Raw genomic sequence first — 23430 nt, 5'->3', positions numbered from 1 at the left:
CTACACTACCTTTATTAGCTACACATGTCCACGTTACGAATTTCCGTGTTATAATCAGCAACATACCCACCTCCCCACCCCCATCCCTGCCATTGCTTAACCTAACAAAATCAAACAAAGAGCCCCAGCACTCCCGTTACCGCCACTATAGCCATACATGGGCGTAATGTCAACAGGTGTCTGCCGGAACGCTCATCAGCAAAAGCTATTAAAACCTCTAATTTTGCAACTAAAACATACACCATACCATAAGACGGTTTATAAATCATCGCAGTACCACTACACCACCTCCACACCCGCCCTTGCTTAACTTTACGCAATAAAATAAAGAGCCCCAGCAAACCTAGAAGCGCCATTATAGCCATACAAAGGCTTAGGGGCCCATTATGATGTCGGGCGGATTGCCTCCGCCAGGCTGGCGGTAGCCACCGCCGGCCTGGCGGAGGCAATCCGCCCGACATCCATTGCCAAATCCCCCCCGCCATATTAGGATGGCAGGGGGGACCGCAGCGGTGAAAATCACCGCCCGCCTGTTTTCCGCCCCGGTGGCCTTGCGGCCGGGGCGGAATATGTTTAATATGGTGGCGGTGTCTGTTAGACACCGCCAGCCATATTACAATGCGCATTCTGGCACGCCTTTCCGTGGCAGCAATGCCGCCACATAAAGGCAGGCGGAGTCCCCCTGCAGGGGCCCGTTGCGGGCCCCCAGGGACTCCGTGGGGGTGGGGGGTGCACATGGGGGGTACCTATGGTACCCCCCTGCATTTCAATGCACAACATAACAGGCACCTCGCGGTGCCTGTCATGTTGTGCATTGAAATGCACAATGTGCACTTTACACATGGCAGCGGGCGGAGATTTCTGCTCCGCCCGCCGCAATAGCACCCATACAGGATGCGCCCGCCTGTGTGGCGGGCGCATCCTAATGCCCTGGTCGGGACCCCCGCCCTTAAGGCGGGCGGTCCCGAGTCCCGATGTGATGGCGGGCGGACTAAGTCCGCCCGTCATCATAATGGACCCCTTAATTTGAACAGATGTCTCCCTAAACGCTCATCATCAAAATGTATTAAAACATGCAGATTTGCGGGTAAAACATACGCCATGCCATAGGGCGCTTTATAAATAGTCGCAGGGGTACTACATCAGCTCGACATCTGCACGTTACTAAATTCTGTTTTTAATCACCAACATACCCAACTCTCCCACGCCCACCCCCGCCCTTGCTTAACCGTACAAAATCAAACAACTAGCCCCAGCACTCCCATTTCAGCCACTATAGCCATACATAGACCTAATATCAACAGGTGTCTTCCGGAACGCTCATCAGCAAAAGCTATCAAAACCTGCAATTTTGCAACTAAAACATACACCATACCATAAGACAGTTTATAAATAGTCACAGTACCACTCACCCACACCCACCCCCGCCCTTGCTTAACTTTACTCAATAAAAGAAAGACACCCACCATTCCCAGTAGTGCCTTTATACCCATAGACGGGGTTAATTTTATCAGGTGTCTGCGGAACACTTAACAGCAAAAAGTATTCAAACATTGACGGGTGTAACATAAACCATCCCATAGCACGGTTTATGAATGAGCTCACTGGAACTACACCACCTTTACAAGCTAGACATCTATATGTTACTAAAGCTGTTTAAACACTCTGTCTAGTGTATAGCAGGAGATGGGGATAGTATACAAAGTTGTAATTCCCAAACTTTTGATATTCCGTCCCTTTACTGTATCTACATTAAAGACATTAAATGGAATGAAAAAATTGACGAGTGTCTCAAAAGGGATAGTGAAGCTGAGCACCGGTAAAACCCGGACCACTTCAACACCTATATATATCCAGCACAGGAGCACAGTCTCAAATAGTATCACTTATATTCACATGCACTTTACTAATGTCAACAAAGTCATACAGAAAATATACCGTACATTTTCATTTCTTTTTTATCTCTACACATTTAAAACATCTTTTCTAAAGAAGCACTCCCCAACCCCTTCTATTTCATAACAACAGACAATCATTAATCTGTTTCATACCATATATTTTAGTATATCTACCGTTTTATTATTCACTAGTCAGAACCTACTAAAACTATTAACTATAACCAAATGCAAACCAGAAACCATGTTTATATTATATCTCATCCTATGATCAAATGATTCAAACTATGCGTGCATATGAAAGGAACGAATCACTTTTACTATCTCAATCTCCTCTCCATGTAATCTCCAAACCCTGTAGACGGCCTCACAGTACAACAACCTACCTCGACTTACATTCAATTCTACCTCTCAGTTTCAAAAATGAGACCACAACCTGCCCACATAGCAGTTCTGGATTTCGTTTTATCTCTTTCAACTTCATAACACATACATCTCCTACCCCCCCACCCCACTATTTCCACAAAAAGTATAATTTGCAAATGTGGGACTTTTTGTTTATCTCGCCCGAATACATTAGCAAACCCAAATTAATGCTGTGCCTCATTTTCAAAACGATATAGTCCTTTAAAGATGACAAACTACACTTCTGTGTGGAAAAATCAGAAACATATATAAAGTACTTATTTAACAACAGGTCAAACTTTATACATATTTTATAACCAATATGAAACACCACACTTTACTAACACTATAATATTTTGAAATAAAAAATACTTAAAAACTTCACCTCAAATACTTAATCACTACTACAGAACACATAACACACCTTGTTCATTTCTACCTCACCTTTGTAGTTAGTATTCATATTGCAAATATCACTCACGCATAAAAAAAAATTCTTTGTCACAGAGTACATGTAATGCACCGCTTTCATCAAGAATGAAACCGGTAATGGCACAATTTCTCTGTCGCTCCACACATAAATACATGTAAATAACAAATCAGAATACTTAATTCCTTCAACGACATTCCAAAACGTATCTCCATTGGTTCATTTTCAATTTTCCATAGGAAAAGCTACTTAATATTCCGTGCCACATACAGGTCAGTAGTTCAACCTATTTTATCAACACACTTTCTGCAAAATTCTATGACACCTGCAGGTTATAAGTTCATCCATTTTTTTAACCTAACAATATAGTTTTGCAACATTTAACGGCACGTGCAGGTTTAAAGTTCATAATAAGGGTCAGTAGTTCATCAGCTTTATCCCCAGCGCGCTAAGCGAGTACGCGAGCGGAAAGCTGATTGGTTCTCGGGTGTCTGTCAACATTCCAAACAGTCCGGAGCAGCCGCCATCTTGTGTCTCGGTAGGATCGAGACACAAGAGGTGGCAAAAACAAAGGGGGAAATGACCAAAAGGGGGCAGGGTAGACACCCCTTGACCCCCTAGGTTTGATGTGGGGGCCATAAAAAGGCCCCGCAGGGCAAAAAAAATAAATATTTTTTTCGATTTACGCGGGGTGAGCGCCCGGTACGCGCACTGGGGAGCACACCGGGGAGCGTACCGGGGAGCGTACCCTGGAGAAAAAAGAATGACAGAGTTTTTAAACAATGTAGCATTTTTTTATAAATTGGAGGTAGTTCTAAAAAGAACTGTTTTTTTATTCTTTTTGTTGTTTTATATTTCTTTTATTGTTTTTTTGAACATTTTTTTACTTTTTTTGGCTTTTATGAACAATTTTATATTTTTTTGTAGTTTTTATGGGGACAAACAAAAAACAGGGAATTGTAAACGGCTCAACTGGAGCAAAAAAAATCAAGAAAAAATTAAGGCTTCTTTTTGCACTGGTGGTTGTCTCCAGCACGGTTAATCAATTTGATGCTTTGTTCACGGTAAGAAATTGTAGTCCCACAAAATATGCAAACAATTTTAAAATCTCCAAACTGGGTTTGGATGTTTGGGACCGTCTCCCTTGCCTCTGGACCCGATGGAGTGTGTTGTTTGCCTGTGGAGGTGCTTGCAGAAGATTGGGGAGGGTTTCTGATTAGTTCTCCCACCTCTGCCGCAGAATACTTGTTGGGATGCCTCCGTTGCATGTGGCGAATCATGATATTATTACCAAAAGAGTACTTTTTTGCAGGGTTCCCCCTGGAAAGTACAGTGCCACATATCAGACATGTCACTTTCGCCGCATTGACTTTCTTTTCGCCCCTTGGGAATTTAAAAACCTCCCACACAATGTGCTCTCTCGGTTTATAAGGGGGACTATCTTCAGGCAGGAAAGTCCTCCTCTCCTCCTCCTCCTCCTCCTCCTCTTCTTCTTCACCACCAATGTGGAGTTGTGGTGGTCCTTGTGGTGGTGTTGGTGGTGGTGCAGATGCTCCTCCTGCTGCTGCTACTGTAGCAATTTCTCAATGAATGGAAACAGGTCTTCCTCACTCAAAAAACAAAGTGAGAATGAGGAAAAAAGGTGGGGGTTTCATCATTTGGAAAACAAACTGTTCTGAACCAATGAAAAGTGTTATTTTCAGGTCACATGAACCGGGCTTTCATCATTTGGAAAACAAAACTGTTCTGAACCAATGAAAAGTGTTATTTTCAGGTCACATGACCTGACGCGCTTACGCTACGCGCCCGGGGGCGCGCCCCGGGGCGCGTAGCGTAAGCGCATCGGGGCGCTTACGTTGCGTGATCATATGCGCTCGGGCGCTTCCGGGTGCGCTTACGCCGTGCGTCATAAGACGCATCTCGCGGCTACGCGATACGTGTCTTATGACGCACGACGTCGCGGCTATGCGATACGTCACAATGTTGTTTTCGTTAACGGCAATAGCGCTAATGGGACGCTCACCAGTACGCGCACCAGGGCGTGCCGCGAGACTGCGCTTACCGGTGAGCGCACCGGTACGCGCACCGGGAGCGCCCCAAAACAATTTTTTTTTTTTTTAAACATGAACAATATACATAAAAAAAATAGTATTACATAAATATACATTATAGGATTCATTATAAAAAATATTATATTTCATAGCTATAGAGATTTTCTATTAAAAAACCTTTGAAATTCATTGAAAAAAACAGAGGTTTGAGGCCCTATATATAGTTAGGAATTAGCATTTAAAAAACCTATGAAATTCACTGAAAAAACCATAGGTTTCACACCAGTTATAATTAGGAATTACCATTTAAAAACCTATGAAATTCACTGAAAAAACCATAGGTTTCACACCAGTTATAGTTAGCTGGAAATTTTACTCGCATAAAACCATTGAAATTCCCACGTTATAGTTATTTGGACTCACTATAACTTGGCGTGCAATGCACTGCTGATGACGTCACATATTACATCACTCATGACATGCTCAGTGACATCACTCATGACATCACTGATGACACCATCCTTGTGACAGAGTGACAGACCTCCTTTCACTGTAATGTAACCCTTGAAACACATATTCAAAAATAGAAACTAAAATTTTCAAAAAAATGGAGATACCCATACCAGTTACAACAACCAATTCAGTAATTCCACCATCTATATACACATCCACTCATTCACCAACAGTTCTATATAGTCACTCATACATATACTCACTCATCAAATGTAGTGATACACCTATACATCCTGTTACACACCGACAGTCATCCAAAAGTTACTCACACATGCAAATAAACTATTGAACATCCATTTATTTGCATATACAGCTATACACACACTACCACCTTACTTCTAAGGAAACTTACACATATTTACTCTCTTAAACAATCACTTATAGGAACACATACTTATTTAAACAGGAACTCTTACAATCTCTTACTCTCACATATACTCACTTATATACATCAATATTCACATATACTAGATTAAAACATATTTAGTTACTGATAAAGACACTAGTGAGACAGTCATTCACTCACTAACATACACATATACACACTCATTCACCCATACAGTCCTGCACATATGCTGTTTTTAAAACACATACAAACAGAGAGTCAGTGACTCATGCATCTATGTGCTAAGTAATACCCCCACCAAACCATACAGACACTCATACTGATACTAAAAAAAACATCTAATAACCCATAAGCATACACATGTAGCTACTCCCCAACCCATGCAGCCACTTATACACAAAGTGAAACACTAATACATATATTTAAATATTTAAACATTACTCACTAATATATGTATTCACTAAGATACACTTAATAAGCCAGTTAACCAATCAATTTAAAAAAAAAAAACATCCATGTAAACACTTATTTAAACATTTATTCTTCCATCAACTTTTACATATACATATATAACACATATTTATTTTTCAGAAAGACACACATTCACTGGATGGTGTCATCAGTGATGTCATGAGTGATGTCACTGAGCATGTCATGAATGATGTAATATGTGACGTCATCAGCAGTGCATTGCACATGCAAGTTATAGTGAGTCCAACTAACTATAACGTGGGAATTTCAATGGTTTTATGCGAGTAAAATTTCCAGCTAACTATAACTGGTGTGAAACCTATGGTTTTTTCAGTGAATATATATATATATATATATATCCAATCCGTATATATATATATATTGACTCCGAGATTGCACCAATAAAGGAAGTTCACCATACCTGCAGCTGGAGTGTGGCCTTACTTTTGCTGGTGCAATCTCTGAGTCAATATTACACTGCAGCTCCAGGCCGTGAAGGCAATGCACCCCCCACCAAGCCATCAAGGGGTCACTCGAGGGGAACCATCTCCTTGGTTGTGGCGCTGCAGGAGACTTTAATTTTAGCAGGCAGAGTTCCATCCGGGGGCTCAATATGGGCTATAAATTTGTCCTCGTAATTGAAGTGTTTTACAAATCGGAACCCACTGGAGGGTGAAATGGATGCAAAATTTAAAACTACAGTTACCAGTGTGCATCGGAACATGAACTATAATAAAAGGCACACCTGATGCCAATTTTGAGAATTTAAAAAGCGCGCAGGGTACTGTGGGTCTGCAAAGAATCTCCGGTTTGGCATGGGCCTCTGAGGAAGGAGAATGAAATCTCTGAAACGCGTCAGGCCTTGAGGATGCCAAAACGGGATGGAAAGCTGCCTGTTTTCATTAGTAAAGGAAGTTTACCTTACCTGCAGCTGGAGTGCCGCCTTACTTTTGCTGGTGCAATCTCGGAGTCAATATTACACGGCAGCTCCAGGCCGTGAAGGCAACGCACCCCCCACCAAGCCATCAAGGGGTCACTCGAGGGGAACCATCTCCTTGGTTGTGGCGCTGCAGGGGACTTTATTTCAGCAGGCAAAGTTCCATCCGGGGGCTCAATATGGGCTATAAATCTGTCCTCGTAATTGAAGTGCTTTACAAATCGGAACCCACGGGAGGGTGAAATGGATGCAAAATTTAAAACTACAGTTAATAGTGTGCTTCGGAACATGAACTATAATAAAAGGCACACCTGAGGCCAATTTTGAGAATTTAAAAAGCACGCAGGGTACTGTGGGTCTGCAAAGAATCTCCGGTTTGGCATGGGCCTCTGAGGAAGGAGAATGAAATCTCTGAAGCGCGTCAGGCCTTGAGGACGCCAAAACGGGATGGAAAGCTGCCTGTTTTCATTAATAAAGGAAGTTTACCTTACCTGCAGCTGGAGTGCGGCCTTACTTTTGCTGGTGCAATCTTGGAGACAATATATATATATATATTAATATATATATATATATATCTATATCTATACTACTATTATAAAGAGAGAACTATGTCCTTTGAGGCAGGTAAACTCGAAAAGTACACCACCAATCCAAACACCCAATACATCTTTGAAAACGTCAGGGCAAGCAGATGGACATAGGCTATATAAGAAAAAAATATATATGTTAGAAGGGAAAAGTAATTTTTAAGGAAAAGTAGTCCCTTCGAAGTGGCGCCAGCTAACTACGTACGTGCTGACATCATGGGTTGGCGGCCAGGAGCGCGGAAGCTGGAAGCAACACCCTGCGAGGGCCGGAGCGCAGAAGTGACACCCTGCGAGGAGCAGACAGGAGCGCTGAAGCAACACCCTGCAAGGGTCAGAGCGCGGAAGACACACCCTGCGAGGAGCGCTCAGGAGAAAGAAAGCGACACCATGCGAGGTCCGGAGCGCGTAGGAGCGGCCAGGAGCGCGGGGAGGACCGTCAACATCGACATGCCCAGGGGAGCGCTGAGTAAAAGCGGACAGGAACGGGAGCAAGGAAACAACACCCTGCGCACGTAATGTTGGTGAGTACGCTGTGCTGTGAGTACGCTCTGCTGTGACTACGGTATGCTGCTCCCACTGCTGGCCGCTCTGCTGCGCGTCTCCTGCTGCGGTGCTGCCCCCATCCCCCTTCTGCCCCGGATAACGTCGGGACGGGCTGCTAGTATATATATATATATAGGCGAGGGGTGGGCGGAATTTGCGGAATCGCGTTACGCAAATCTCCGCAAAATGGTAAAAAATCTCTGCGAACACGCAGAAATTCCGTGAACATGCAGAATTGCTTGTTAAAGCAAAAAAATTCGCGATGTCGCGGAACGCAGAATTTTGGGCAATTCCACGTTCTTCGCGGAACGGGAAATTACCCAAAGTCCTCAAATTCCGCGAACGGAACAGATTTTACCATCCAGGCCTAATATAGGCATATATATATATATACATATATATATATATATATATATATTCACTGAAAAAACCATAGGTTATAGACCATATATAGTTAGGAATTAGCATTTACAAAACCTTGAAAATTCACTGAAAAAACCATAGGTTATAGACCATATATAGTTAGGAATTAGCATTTAAAAAACCTTATTTTACTCACACGAAACCATTGAAATTCCATATATAGTTAGTTGTACTAACTATATCGCGCACCCGCAATCCACTGCTGATCATGTCACATATTACATCATTCATGACATGGTCAGTGACATCACTGATGACATCACTGATGACATCTCAAATGACATCACTGATGACATCACTGATGACATCTCAAATGACATCACTGATGACATCACTGATGACAACATCCAGTGACTGTATTTTTCTGTAAAGTTAAAATATGTCTTACATATTGAAGAATGAGTGGATGTAGAAGTGTCTGGATGAAGGATTTAGTAGGGGCATGACTGACTGTATGAGTGACTGATTAAATGTGTCTCACTGAGTGCATGGGTTAGTGACTAAACTGTCTTAATTTGTGCATCATTATGTCTGTTGTTCTGTAAACTGCTGCATGTGTTGATCAGTAGCTATATGATTAACTATATGGGTTATTGATTGGTTGCCCAAGCATTTGTATGGGAGACTGAGTGTGTGTGTGGGTGGCTGGGAGGTGTATGACTCTCTGCATAGATGTGTGAGCAGTTGATTCACTAGATGTATGGGTTCAAAAGTGCATGTGGAAACAGCTGTATGGGCGGTTGACTGTGTGCATGAGTGTATTGGTGAGTGAATGGATATCTCAGTGCTACATGTCAAAGTAAGTACATATGTAAAATACAGTACATGTGAGAGTTGACATATATAAATAACTGTGCATAAGAGCCAGTGAATGTGTGAGTGGCTGTATGGATCATTGTGAACTTGTATCCAGGATTGTATAAGTGAGTACATATGTTTTAGTATATGTTTGAATAAGTAAGGTGTGTATAACTGTATAGTTGAGGAAATGGAGGTGTGATTGATTCTTTGCATGACTGACTAAGTGTCTGAGTAACTCCATGGATGAGTGACAGTCTGTGAGTGTCTGTTTACACTGAGTGTATCTAAGGTTATATTAGAGTCTGAAGAGGTTCATCGTATTATCACATGAATGATGTCATCAGTGATGTGATTAGTAATGTCAAATGAGATGTCATCAGTGATGTCATCAGTGATGTCATTTGAGATGTCATCAGTGATGTCATTTGAGATGTCATTTGAGATGTCATCAGTGATGTCATCAGTGATGTCATTAGTGATGTCATTTGAGATGACATCAGTGATGTCATCAGTGATGTCATCAGTGATGTCATTTGAGATGACATCAGTGATGCCATCAGTGATGTCATTTGAGATGTCATCAGTGATGTCATCAATGATGTCATTTGAGATGTCATCAGTGATGTCATCAGTGATGTCACTGACCATGTCATGAATGATGTAATATGTGACATGATCAGCAGTGGATTGCGGGTGCGCGATATATAGTTAGTACAACTAACTATATATGGAATTTCAATGGTTTTGTGTGAGTAAAATAAGGTTTTTTAAATGCTAATTCCTAACTATATATGGTCTATAACCTATGGTTTTTTCAGTGAATTTTCAAGGTTTTGTAAATGCTAATTCCTAACTATATATGGTCTATAACCTATGGTTTTTCAGTGAATTTCATTGGTTTTTTAAAAGCTAATATCTGTAGCTGTAAAATGTATTCTTCTTTAAATCCAAAAATATATGTTATATGTTTATTAATAATTTTTTTTAAAAATATTTTTTTTTCTTCGCTCCCGGTTCGCGAACCGGGAAGCTTCCCGTTAGCTCAATTTGATGCCGCGACCCGGTCCGCGAACCGGTAAACGTTCCGTTTGCGCAACTGCCGCGTTAGAAATTAACATCGTGACGCGTCGCGGAAGCGCGACGTATCACGTTGTCGCGTAATGCGTCTTATGACGCGCCGCGTTAGCGCACCCGGAAGTGCTCCAGTACGCGAACTGAGACGCGAAGCGCAGCTCCCCGGAAGCGATCAGGGGCGCGTCACGATAGCGCGACGTATCGCGTTGCCGCATAATGCGTCTTATGACGCGCCGCGTTAGCGCACCCGGAAGTGCTCCGGAGTGTGAACCGAGGCGCGAAGCGCAGCGACCCGGAATCGATCCGGGGCGCGTTCCGCAGCGCGTAACATAAGCGTAACAGGTCATGTGACTTGTTAATAAAACTTTTCATTGGTTCATTTCACTTTTGGTTTTATAATGATGTAAGGCTAGGTCAGGTGACCTAAAAATAACACTTTTCATTGGTTTAGAACTATTGTTTTTCCCAAATGATGTAAACCCCTCCTTCTTTCCTCACTCTGACTTTCATCTTTGTGAGAGGAAGACCTTTTTTGATAGTTCATCAATGGCTTCATTGGTAGCTTCAGCTGGTGGACCCCCACCACCACCACCACCTCCTCATGGGAAGAGAGGACCACCTCCCCAGTTCATCAGCAACACAGAGGAGGAAGAGGATGAGCAAGAGGAAGAGGAGACAGAAGGACCACAGTTTTTAGAAGAGCAGCCCGGGTTTCTCATCGGAAAACAGGTTTTATTTGGCAGTTTTTTTCGATCCCTGAAGGGCAGAAGAAAGTAAATGCCAGATATGTCACCTGCCTCATATGTAAGGAGAAGTTATCTAGAGGCACCTTAAAAAAATACAGCTTCGGTAACTACACCATGCATCGTCATATGAGCAGGTGGCATCCATTAAACTACAGCCGGGCAGAGATGCGTGACCAGCAGGACAACCCAACAACTCCTGTGGCCAGGTCATCATCACAGATATCTTTGACAGCAGCAGAGGCACGGGAAACCGTGCCAAACATTCAGGACAACTTTGTCCATATGAAGTTTACCTGCTTGTATTGTGGTGCATTACTGTCTTGTGGCAATATGAGTATTACCTTAATCAACCGAGCTTATGAAAATCACAATTGCCCTAAACGCCCCAGACAGTAATTTTTTTTTTTGCTCCTGTTGAGCCGTTTCCAATGCCTGTTTTTTGTTGTTTCCCCTCCATCAAAAACAAAAAAAAAACATAAAACTGTTCAAAAAATACAAAAAAAACGAAAAATGTTCAGAAAAATAAAAAAATATATAAAACAACAAAAACATTTAAAAAAAAGTTCTTTTCAGAACTACCTCCCCTTTCAAAAAAAATTGCTAGAATGTTTAGCACTCTGGCAAGCTCTATTTCTTTTGGTTCGCTTCCCCGTTAGCTTCCCGGTTCGCGAACCGGGAGCGAACCAAAAAAATAAAAAAAAATAAAAAAGAAGAGTTAGTATAAGGGGAGTAAACAGAGAGTAATGTTAAAAGAAATACAGCTATAGGGAGTAACCAGAGATACTGTTTAATAGATCTATTTACCGAAGAAAAGATGGAAGAGGGTATAATTGTGAAAAACAAAATAAAAAAGGAAGTGAAAGAAAAAAAAGAGAGTAGAACAATAACAAAGAAGAGTTTCTTGGAGAATGTGAGTGAATGTTCAAAATAAGATTAAAACATGTGGAATAACAGAGAGAAAAAACAGAAAACAGAAAAGAAAAAATAACAGAAAAAGATTAATTGAAACAGCAAAGAAATGTAAATAACATAGAGCCATATCATCAACATAGCCAATAAAAGTTTTGCAGCTTTTATCGGCAGAAATGTGTCGCTAAAGCCGCTTTTGCGGCAGAAAACTGCCGCTAAAACCACTTTTGCAGCAGTTTTCTGCCAATAAAAACAGCAATAATTTTATTGGCTGTGTTCATAATATGCCCCTTAGTGTGCTTCAACTACACAGAGAAAGCATTATGAACAAGTAGTGAAAGAGTGATCAGTCAAAGACTCTAAGAGTAATAGAGACGGAGTGAGTGAACAAGAGTGAGGAACTATGAGAAGAGAGGGACTGAGAAAAAGAGTGGAAGGAGTTGAGTAAGTAGTTAATAGAGAAAGGAATGAGGAAAGTAGCAAAGGCAGGAAACTGAGGGTTAAAGAAATGAAGCTGTGGAAATAATAGTAGGTGAATGTGATAGAAATGTAACGAAAAGAGTACAAAACATTTACCTTATAATTGTCGTTAACTTACTCACTTTTTATTTTTATACTTTCAATCTGTGAAAGAGAGAACAAACATTTGAACAATATTAAAACATGTATTTAAAAATTAGAAAAGACAAGGGAAAAGATTGAAGGACAAACAGTTTTTCAACAACTTTGACACTTACAGAAGCTTCTGCTTCTCCATGCCCCCTACACAGTCCTAAAGATATACATTTTAAACTAACAGTATCTTGATGCAGATGAAGTGAGGCCTATCTTAAAACATGGTGCATCTTTTGCACTGCTGTTGTCTCACAAAAGTGTCGCAAGACACTTTCATTTTAAATGATTGTTTCAGGATGCCAATAAGATGTGTCCTATCTAGAGGTTTGTTTGAGGTGAGGCCTACTCAGGGTTCCAAATGAAATTTCGAGTTGTTGAAGAGAACAGAGGACATAATACATGTGAAGGCCTACCAATGAAGTAAGTCATGTCCACTTCACTCTTGAACAAAGGCCAGACCTCTTCTGTGTCCGTGGACAGACCTAAAGTTCATCTGCACAATGTCATTCGTAAACTTAGGAAACACTGGTGATGTAATTGAAAAATGTGGAGTTTCTTTTCCTCATTTCACAATCACATCACCTGTGTTGCCTTTGGTTAGGTATCTCATAGTGCAGATGGAGTCTAGCATATCAAAGAGTACATAGAAGTTGAGCAGTATATACAACAATTTTGACATTTACAGAAGACTTAGCTTCTTATCTTGTTGGAGATGAAGTCAGGCCTGTCTTGCAACATGGTGCATCTTTTGCATCACTGCTGCATCGGTTTCATGTGGCACGGGTTTTTTACAGCATGACACATCTGCCTAGATGCATCAATTTGTAATTTTGTCGCCTCATAGCAAATCTTTTGCACCGCCGCTGCATCACAAAAGTGACGCACAGTGGCGCAAAAGAGGCATACACCTATCATAAATCTGTCCCTAACATTTGAAATGATTGATTCAGGATGACGATAAGGTGTGGCCTCTCCAGAGGTTTGTTTAAGGTGAGGCCTACTCAGGATTGCATATCAAATTTATGCTTGTTGAAGAATACAGAGGAGATAATACATGTGAAGGCCTACCAATGAAGTAAGTCATGTCCACTTCACTCTTGAACAAAGGCCAGACCTCTTCTGTGTCCGTGGACAGACCTAAACTTCATCTGCACAATGTCATTCGTAAACTTAGGAAACACAGGTGATGTAATTGAAAAATGTGGAGTTTCTTTTCCTCATTTCACAATCACATCACCTGTGTTGCCTTTGCTTAGGTATCTCATAGTGCAGATGTAGTCCAGCATATGAAACAGTACCCAGAAGTGCAGCACTGCATGCAACAACTTTGACACTTACAAAAGCTTCAGCTTCTGCATGCCCCCTACACAGTGCTAATTATATACATTTTAAACTGATGGTATCTTGCTGGAGATGAACTGAAACCTATCTTGCAACATGGTGCATCTTTTACACAAAAGTGACACACAGCGGAGCAAAAGAGGCGCACGGCCATCATAAATCTGACCCTAACATTTTAAATGATTGTTTCAAGATGCCGATAAGGTGTAACCTATCCACAGATTTGTTTCAGGTAAGTCCTACTCAGAGTTGCAGATGAAATTTAGGTTTGTTGAAGAATACAGAGGAGAAAATACATGTGCAGGCCTACCAACGAAGTGAGTCATGTCCACTGCACTCTTGAACAAATGTCAGACCTCCTCTGTCTCCAGGAACAGGCCTAAACCTCATCTACACAATGTGATGTGTAATGTTAGGAAACACAGGTAATATAATTGAAAAACGTGCAATTTTTTTTGCTCATTCCACAATCATATCACCTGTGTTTCCTTTGCTTAGGTATCTCATTGTGGAAATGTAGTCTATCATATGAAAGACTACGTAGAATATGAGCACGGTATGCAACAACTTTGACACTTACAGAAGCCTCACCTTCTCCATGCCTCCTACACAGTTCTACATGTACATCATAAATGCAAACAGTACAGAATTAATTATACATGTTAAATGGTTTATTTTTGCTGTTCTCAGAATGTATCAAATTTCACTAAAAACAGTGACTTGAAGGTATTCATCATATAACAGCGGGGAAAAAAAACACAATCAAAATGATTGTGTTTAAAAAACCCATACAACATAACAAATCAGAATTCAGAACTCCTTAAAGTTAACTTACTTTCCATGACATCGAAGGATGTCCTATGAACAGCTTACACTCTGTTGTGCTGTTATTACTTTCAGCCCGCCACTTTCTGAAAGAAAACCTCCATCGTTTTGAAAAATATGTTACATACAATAAATGACTTCTCGCTCTCTACCACACGTTTCCACAAGGCCAAATCATGTCAGAGCCATTTATAACTCTTGGAATTCTTGTAAGCCAATCCCGTCATGTTGTATTTCCGCAACTTTCAGAATTAAAATGTTGAAGATCATTTTCACAATCCTGGACTACTAATATCTTACCCTTCTTGCTCACTCATGTTCTACATTTCCTATGACACTGATACTGCTTACTATGAAGCAGACTTACACTACCTCTATGACTACTACAATTATTTAATTCTCTACATCACTTTTAATCACAAAGCAATATAAAACAGTAGACAGCATTGCAGACTTACATTCCCTCTACTCCATGTTTTGATTGGCTGCTTGAATTAGCTTATAAAAAGAAATAGTTTTTCTGAACTCATTCAAAGTGCACTTATTTTTCCATGACGTCCAGTGTTATGGTAAGAAGTTATGTCTCTGTACTACACTTATCCTCAAGGCCAAATCGTGTAGGAGCCATTAGAACTTCTTGAAATTCCTCAGAGCACATCCCGAGATTCTTTCCCTAAAATTTTGTTTTAAAAACACCAGGTAAGAATTTTTAATGTCATACGGCAATTGTTTTTTGAAAATTAAAACAGAATCGTTGCAGAATGACCAGCCATTTCTAGACTTTAAATAAGCTGTGTAATGTCCTGATGTTATTGAAGGACCGTCATGATATATAATTGCTACAGTTACAAAAGTCCTTCCTGATATTGACAACTGTGAAGCCACAAAATTTTTAATTAAAGTTGTCAATTTTGTTCCATCAGGCCTACATCGTTGGAACATTAAAATGACATACTGGCCATATGTTCGTATAAATAATGTTGACATAATTTCAGATTTACATTGGCTACATTCCATGTTGTGATCAGCTGCTTTTACTAGCTTATTAAAGGAGACTGATTTACTGTCTGGCAAAGTTAAATATATAAATCTTTCTGAGTCTACACTAGTAGTACTTGATACCCTACAGTTCTCGCAGTCATGTTGCCATTGATAAGAAAGCCCAAACAGGTGATCTACATCTACACCTTCAGCATGCAATACATCAAGCATATACATTAAAAACTCCTGACAATCTTGCTGAATATTTTGAGAGAATTGTGTTTGGCCTGAACATCTGTCTAACAGATTTCGAATTTCAGACACACTTTCTATTTTTGTTCTATCAGTGCTACATTTCTCTAACACAGAATTTAACAAACTGCATAATCTTTGATCAGAATTGACCACAATCTCTTCTTTTACATTTTCTAGAGAAAACAAAACATTAACCACTACATTAGCATAGCAGTTGACACCAGAAGTGTTTTCAAATTGAAAACCAACAACATCTTCAACAGAATCCTTTTTGTTTCTGCTTATAATTTCAGGTTCATCGACTTTTCGTCTTTTTGCTACAACCTCCCCAGTATTGGTCACATTTCTTCGTTTCCGGCCTACCACACGTTTCTCAAACAAAGGATATTGAGGCAAATGTGGCGCATACTCTCTTCTCAACCTATTGTATTCCTTAACACAATCTAGATCCGCACAAATGTTTGTGACATCACACTCAATCAAGTACAATCCCGATAAAGTTCTAACTCTTGACAATGCCACATATGCCATACCCTCCTTGAACACAGAACTGCCAATGTTCACCAATGCACTGTCTACACTTAAACCTTGCGATTTATGGATTGTCACCGCATATGCCAAGCAAACAGGAAACTGCTTACGGCGAACATATAAGTCTTTTACAAGCAAAAATCTAGCAGAACAACGACCAATTAGCTGTACTTCCTCAATGCCATCAAATTTAATTTTTAAAAATTCAATTCCATCTCTATTTCTGTATTTCACAAAATCAACAACATTACCCATTGATCCATTTACCAGACCTCTTTCAACATGTAAATTCCTTCTTAAAATTATACGGCAGTGCAAGCACACATTCAGACTCTTTTCAAAACCTGCAGTTTTAGATATAGTCTTCTCTAATGAATCCAATTTTGATTTCAAATTCTCAGACAAAATAATTGTTGATCCCATATGCTCTACTCTGTCAATAGCTTCCAGTTTCACAATCTCTTGCTTTTCTAAATTCAACATTTTGTTGTTGAAGATGGCACATTCTGCAAGAGTTGGCATCAAACATATTCCAGATTTCTTCTCAGTAATTTTCTGAAAAATATTCTCAGGCACAACATCTTGTTCTGGATATAAATTTGACAGTAATCGTGCATGTAAAGCTTCTTTCCCATGCTCGGTCACTTTTCCTATTCTAACATCTTGTAGAATATTCTTGTAAACTTCATCCTTCGCCTGACGCATATTTTCATGCAGTTCAGCATAATTGAAGTTTAACCATATATTGACGTTGCCAATGCTCCCTAGGCACTTCCTGGTATCTTTATGCGTGAGCATTTTGAACACAGGTTGCCCTTTCACTGGTGTCAGCTGCAGAAGATCTCCGAAAACAATGATGTGTTTGCCACCAAATAACACATCATACTCTGTTTTGAGAACTTCTTGCATTCTCAAATGCACAAAGGCAAGCATGACATTGGAAACAATGCTTACTTCGTCAATGATAAGAAGTTTCATTTTCCTCAAGATTCTTGAAACTTCACAACAAGCATCTCCAGATAGCTTGTGATATTGTAATTTGTTGTCATGCTCCACTGGCAGCATCAGTAAACGATGTAAAGTAATCCCTTTAATGTTATGTGCTGCCAGTCCAGTTGGAGCGGTGACAACACAAGACAGCGATGACTCAGTCCTTTCCTGCAAATAACATGAAATTGCTTTAATAAGGAAACTTTTTCCAGTTCCCGCTTCTCCACTCACGTAGAGTCGGACAGGCTTCAACGACGTACATGAGCACTCTTTCTTCTCATGACTTAATCCATGATCAATTTGCATGGTAACTTCGTCATATATTTTCCTCTGCTCAACGTTGAGTTGTCTTTCCAACTCTTCTAAGTTAACCGCATCCTCCTGAGCATGTGCCATGGCTCTTTCCACTTCATTCATAGCAGTGGCAGCTTCATTTTCGATAACAGGTCCTCCTAGTGGATCCTGACTCAATGAAGCAGAACTCTGACTGTCCTGAGAACTGTCTCTGGCAATCTCGGCTGCAATTGTTGCTTCCTGCTCGATTTCCACATTCAACATTTCTACATATTTGGGAAAAGCAGGACATTCTATGGTCTCCTTGGCGGCAGTGAAAGAGTCTTCGTAACAGAGGAAATCTCCAAGCAGTTCCTCTTCTGCACGCCAAGGCTTGAAAAGTTGCAAAAGTGCTAAATAGAAAAACTCCTTTTTTTCAGGAGATTCGCCACTCAATTTTCGATGGTTTACCAAGTGGCATTTTCTTTGCTTGACCAGACATCCCTCACTTCCAATTACAGCATACACTCCTTTCTCAGTATCTTCTTTGATGTTCCTCTTGAATATGTAATTTTGAAGAACCTCATACAGACAAACATTCTCGAGGTGACTGCTTCGATTTGGATAATATGTATCCAACATGTTGCTCTTCAAAATGTCGGTACTGTTTGGCTCCTTTTCCGCCAAATACTCAATTTCCCGCACAGGTTTCAGAACTCGATTACGCGTTGCAGCAAGACCAAGACTCGCCCAAACGATACTCCTAGATTTGGCATAGAGACTTGCTGAAGACAACCGGTCAGAACATTCGTAAGCTCCGATTTCTCGATGCGACAACATCTTCAGACTGAAACTGTACAACTTCTTACTGAGGCTCTTTTCATGGGAAATGTCCTCCCACATATCCTTCAATTCTGTCTTCTCTTTTTTGGTGATGTAAGATGTCAGATACCGAGCCACAGCAATACAGTTATCAGCCACAAACTGTATATCCATGTTAGCATTCCACATGGACAAAATCACCGGGTTGTAGTCGTTGATGTACTTGGACTCTTCGTTCCTCTTCAAATTGTATGTGTTTTTAGGTGATTTCTTCATCACATTATGTCGCAGCGAAAACATCAAACTGTTTACTCTTCCTTTAGAAATCACCGGTCGTGGAAAGCCGAAACGACATTTGGTGTAGAACTTGTCCTTGTTTCGGAATTTACGACAACAGTACTTTCCACAACGATGGCTTTGGAAACGTAGAACTTTTTCTCTTAGGCTTTTCTTCTCCTTTGCGTTTGGAACAGCACACGTAGAATACTGTTGTATGAAACTCATCACTGAGTCTTCTGGATCTGTTCCAAATTTAGGTGCATCCTTGATCCACAACAGCATATGTATGTGAGGAGCACCTCTTGCTTGGTACTCCTTTCTCCAGAAGAAATCCAACACCTCTCCAAGAGGTGGATTCTTCTTATTCATGATGAAAGACATCATAGCTTCAAATCTATGATTGAAGTACCGGCATACATTGACTGGATCCAAAGAGCACAGTTCTCCGGGTGTCTTGAATTCGATGTTTTCGATGTTTCCATTTGCCTCTCGTAGAAATTCAAGTAAGTCTTCCCAGCCATACTCGGCACAGCTCAGAGTGAGGAACCATGTGGGAGTTCCTAAGTTCCTCAGCATACATTTTAAATCACCATGACGACGTTACCAGTACTCACTAGTACCACGCTGACACGCCATGAGATTAATCAGGTGAGAATCCAAAATACTGTCTTGACATTGACTTTATCCATAAAGTCACTTGCCGAGATGTTTTGCATGTGTATACCACTTTTCAAGATGTGGTTCACTGCATATGACAGTCCAGACAGATCGCTTTCAAACAGGAGATGAAACAAATAGGGAATACATTGTCGAAACCTAGCATCTCCTGCATACAATCGCAAAGTCCGGTATTCAGAAGCAGGAATTTGATGAGGTCGCTCATCATATCTTCTTTCCTGACCTGTTGGAAAAAGCTGTGGGAAACACCGAGCTTCCAAACTTTCCTCCCAAACACTAATGGGACTCCCTTTGGCTTGTTTCATTTGAAACAACTCAATAGCATTCCCCATGACTTCCTTGGAATGCAAAGGATGAACACTATAATGTTCATATATTTCTTCACTAGTAGAGGGTTCTACTTTCTCAATTTGACCAGCACACAAATCGCTATCCTCTTCCTCACTTACTTCCTCTTCTGCAACATATATATTCTTATAGTACTTATTATTTTTTTTCAAGTACAATGTTGCCTTTTTGACTTTCCTAACAATCACTAAATCTTGCCATATTTTCTTATTCTTTGTCAGAACCCCATTAACTAAGATAACCAGAGGGTCCTCTTCCACTTTTTACACTCCAATTGTGTTAATGTTTTTCTTCAAATCTAGAGGCAAATAAACAACTCTTCCCTTTAATCCTCTCTGTAAATCTGATGGAGGCAATTTCCCTGTCTTTGGCTCCATTCTTACAATAGCCTGAAAGGGATGGATACTTTGAATCAAAATAGATTCATAAGTATTTAAATCCTTCAATTCAGAAGGAATCTCAACCAATTCCAGATTATTATGAACTGCTCTAGCAGGCATCTGGTTTTGATTTAATTTGCTACAACAATAAGTACACACACGTTGATCCGATCCCAAATCAAAACAATTTTCTACCATCAAATATGTTGTGAAATCCTTCCATTCACTATTATTTTCCCTTTCACTTTTTGCATATAAATCCACTAACTTAGTCTGATTCTTATAATAAGTGCGTCGACAACACACACAAGTGAAATTAGGCCTCTCACTTGATTTCACCTGAAACGTCGCAATTTCCCTCTGAAAATTATCTGTACTGGAAACCTGTACACTATCTTCCACATTACCCTCTTCTTCTTGGTCAATTTCAACATTCTCCTCTTTACTTCCAAAGTAACAAAACTCAATTTCTGCACAAATATTCTTCACATCTATTTCAGAACCATGCAAAAGAGCAGCGCATAATTGTTTAAGCATAATTGCTGGACTCTTAGCATAATACAACATTCTAACTAATTTCCTCACTTTATTATGATGCACTGCTAGCATCCTGAAATGATGAAAAACACTCTGGCATACTCTCCTGGAAAGACAAGCCAGTGAATGACCATGCAAACCTGTCACTTCTCTCACTCTGCAAGGATCTAATTCTTGCAACAACTTCATTTTCTGCTTCAAACTTTTCTTATTAAATGTCCTGTCGCACACTGCAAATACTACTACACTTCCAGGTGTACACAGGACCCTTAGGACGTCTTCCTAAAACCTCATTACCTAACACCTCTTCTGTCTCTGTTGTCACAAGTTTTTCTTTTTCAACTGGACAACCATCTTTCACTTCATAAGCTCGACCACTGGTGTCAACTGCATGCACCAAATCATTATCCTGGAAATAACTCTCCTCATTAAAAAATGCCTCACAACTTGAACTATGCATCCATTCTCCGGAAAAAACTTCACAAAAATTACTACGATTAACTATTCTCTTCCATCTACTATTTCTTTTGAAATCATAAATTGCCTTGTTTAGCTTCCTAATTCTATTGATTATCAAAATAAATAACTTACATTTAATTTCAAATGCCTGATCAATAACTTTCTCAACTTTTTTTTTCTCTTATAAAAAACCACTTTCTGTTGACCTTTCTTAATATTTTTTAACAAATTGCCAATTATCCTGTTGCGGAACATTCGTTTACGAATGTCCCTAAACTGTTGTTTCCTTCTACTATCATGCACAGAGTTATCTCTTGCTCTAGCAGTAACATTTTTGATTGGCCTTTCCTTTCCGTTTAAAATGCTTCTCTTTTTCTGGACTGAAACATTTTCTGTAGTAATATTTTTTTTACTACAAATATTTCTTATAAATGTTTTTGTGCTCTTACCCGGTGCTTTCTTGGTGACTTGACAAGTTTTTTTGTTAGAGGACTGCTGCATTATATCATGTACCTGCTGTCTTTGACGTTTTGCAGCCTTTCTAAGTCTTTCTTTAGTTGGCATGCTGAAATCTTGAAATGATCTGCAGTTGAATCTGTGGTAAAATATAATAAAAAATGTTATTAACCACTATCACCAAACAGTAAATCAATAACAGTCATCAAAAACTTAACACACTACTTGACATTTTTAGTGCTTGGCAAATTTAGAATACAGAAATAGCAGAAAAGAAATGGAATTCATATTCATTTTACCTGTGCTGTTTTATATGCGAATCTGATCTAATTTTATGAGCATATTTTAATATTTTATTGAAGACACTACACATAACCTGTTTTTGAAGGTGTCTTTATTTTTAAATGAAATGGTTTACATTTTTACTTTTCATTTATTATAAATTTTTAAAAATAAATGTTTATAGTTCCATAGGCTCAAGCACGTCAGCTTCCCACCCTATGTCATACAATTCTGACAAATCTGCATCCTCATCATGTTCTTCTTCATCCTCAGGATTTAAATCATCCAAGAGATCTACTTCCACTGATGTTTCAATTACGAGTTCAATTATGAGGTCGAGATCAACTGATTGCTGATTGTCGCTCATGTTGATGTTGTCGTTATCTTTAAAGAAAGAGAACAACAATGAGATGTTGCAGAGTAAGGCACAAATCTCAGAGACTATAATAGTAAAATTGTTTAACAAGAGTAACATTTTTCAGCTATTATTTAGCCATGACCAGCGATGCTGAGGAGGTAAGGCCTATGTCCAAGTTTTCAGTGAACAGGACTCATCTCTTCTTAACCTTGGATAAGCCTCACCAACTCTGTGTCCCCTGCTTATACTTAAATGTAAAGTGGCAGATTTATGTTAACTGACGCATTCCCAGGGATGCACCAGTTAATGTGCACCGCTGCTCTGCCACCCATGGTGTGCCGCATTTACAATGTGGAGCACCATTGAGTGAAAACAGCACAGATGCGTCACGCATCTGTGCCGCAAAAGCAGCACATTGCAGGAATCACGTCGTAAGCGCAACATGTCTACTGCAATGCACAGGAGCAAGCCACACATTGCATGGTGCATCACTCCTTATGCCTGTTTCAAACAGGCGTAATGATTTGATTCAGCAATGCTATAAAGCTGAGTCAGTGAAATCTTCTAAATTTCACTGTGTTAGTTTTACAGGGCTTTCTTGCAAATTAATGCATACCTTGCAACAAAACACCTATATGAAAACTGACGCAGGTTTCATGTGGCACAGGACTTTACAGCATGACACATCTGCCTAGATGCATCAATTTTTAAATATGTCGCCACATAGCAAATCTTTTGCACCGCCGCTGCGTCACAAAAGTGACGCACAGCGGCACAAAAGAGGCACACGGCTATCATAAATCTGTCCCTAACATGTTAAATGATTGATTCAGGATGACGATAAGGTGTGGCCTATCCAGAGGTTTGTTTAAGGTGAGGCCTACTCAGG

Source organism: Lissotriton helveticus, chromosome 6 (genome assembly GCF_964261635.1).
Source record: "Lissotriton helveticus chromosome 6, aLisHel1.1, whole genome shotgun sequence".
Taxonomy (NCBI): Eukaryota; Metazoa; Chordata; class Amphibia; order Caudata; family Salamandridae; genus Lissotriton; species Lissotriton helveticus.
Note: the sequence above shows the minus strand (reverse complement) of the source record.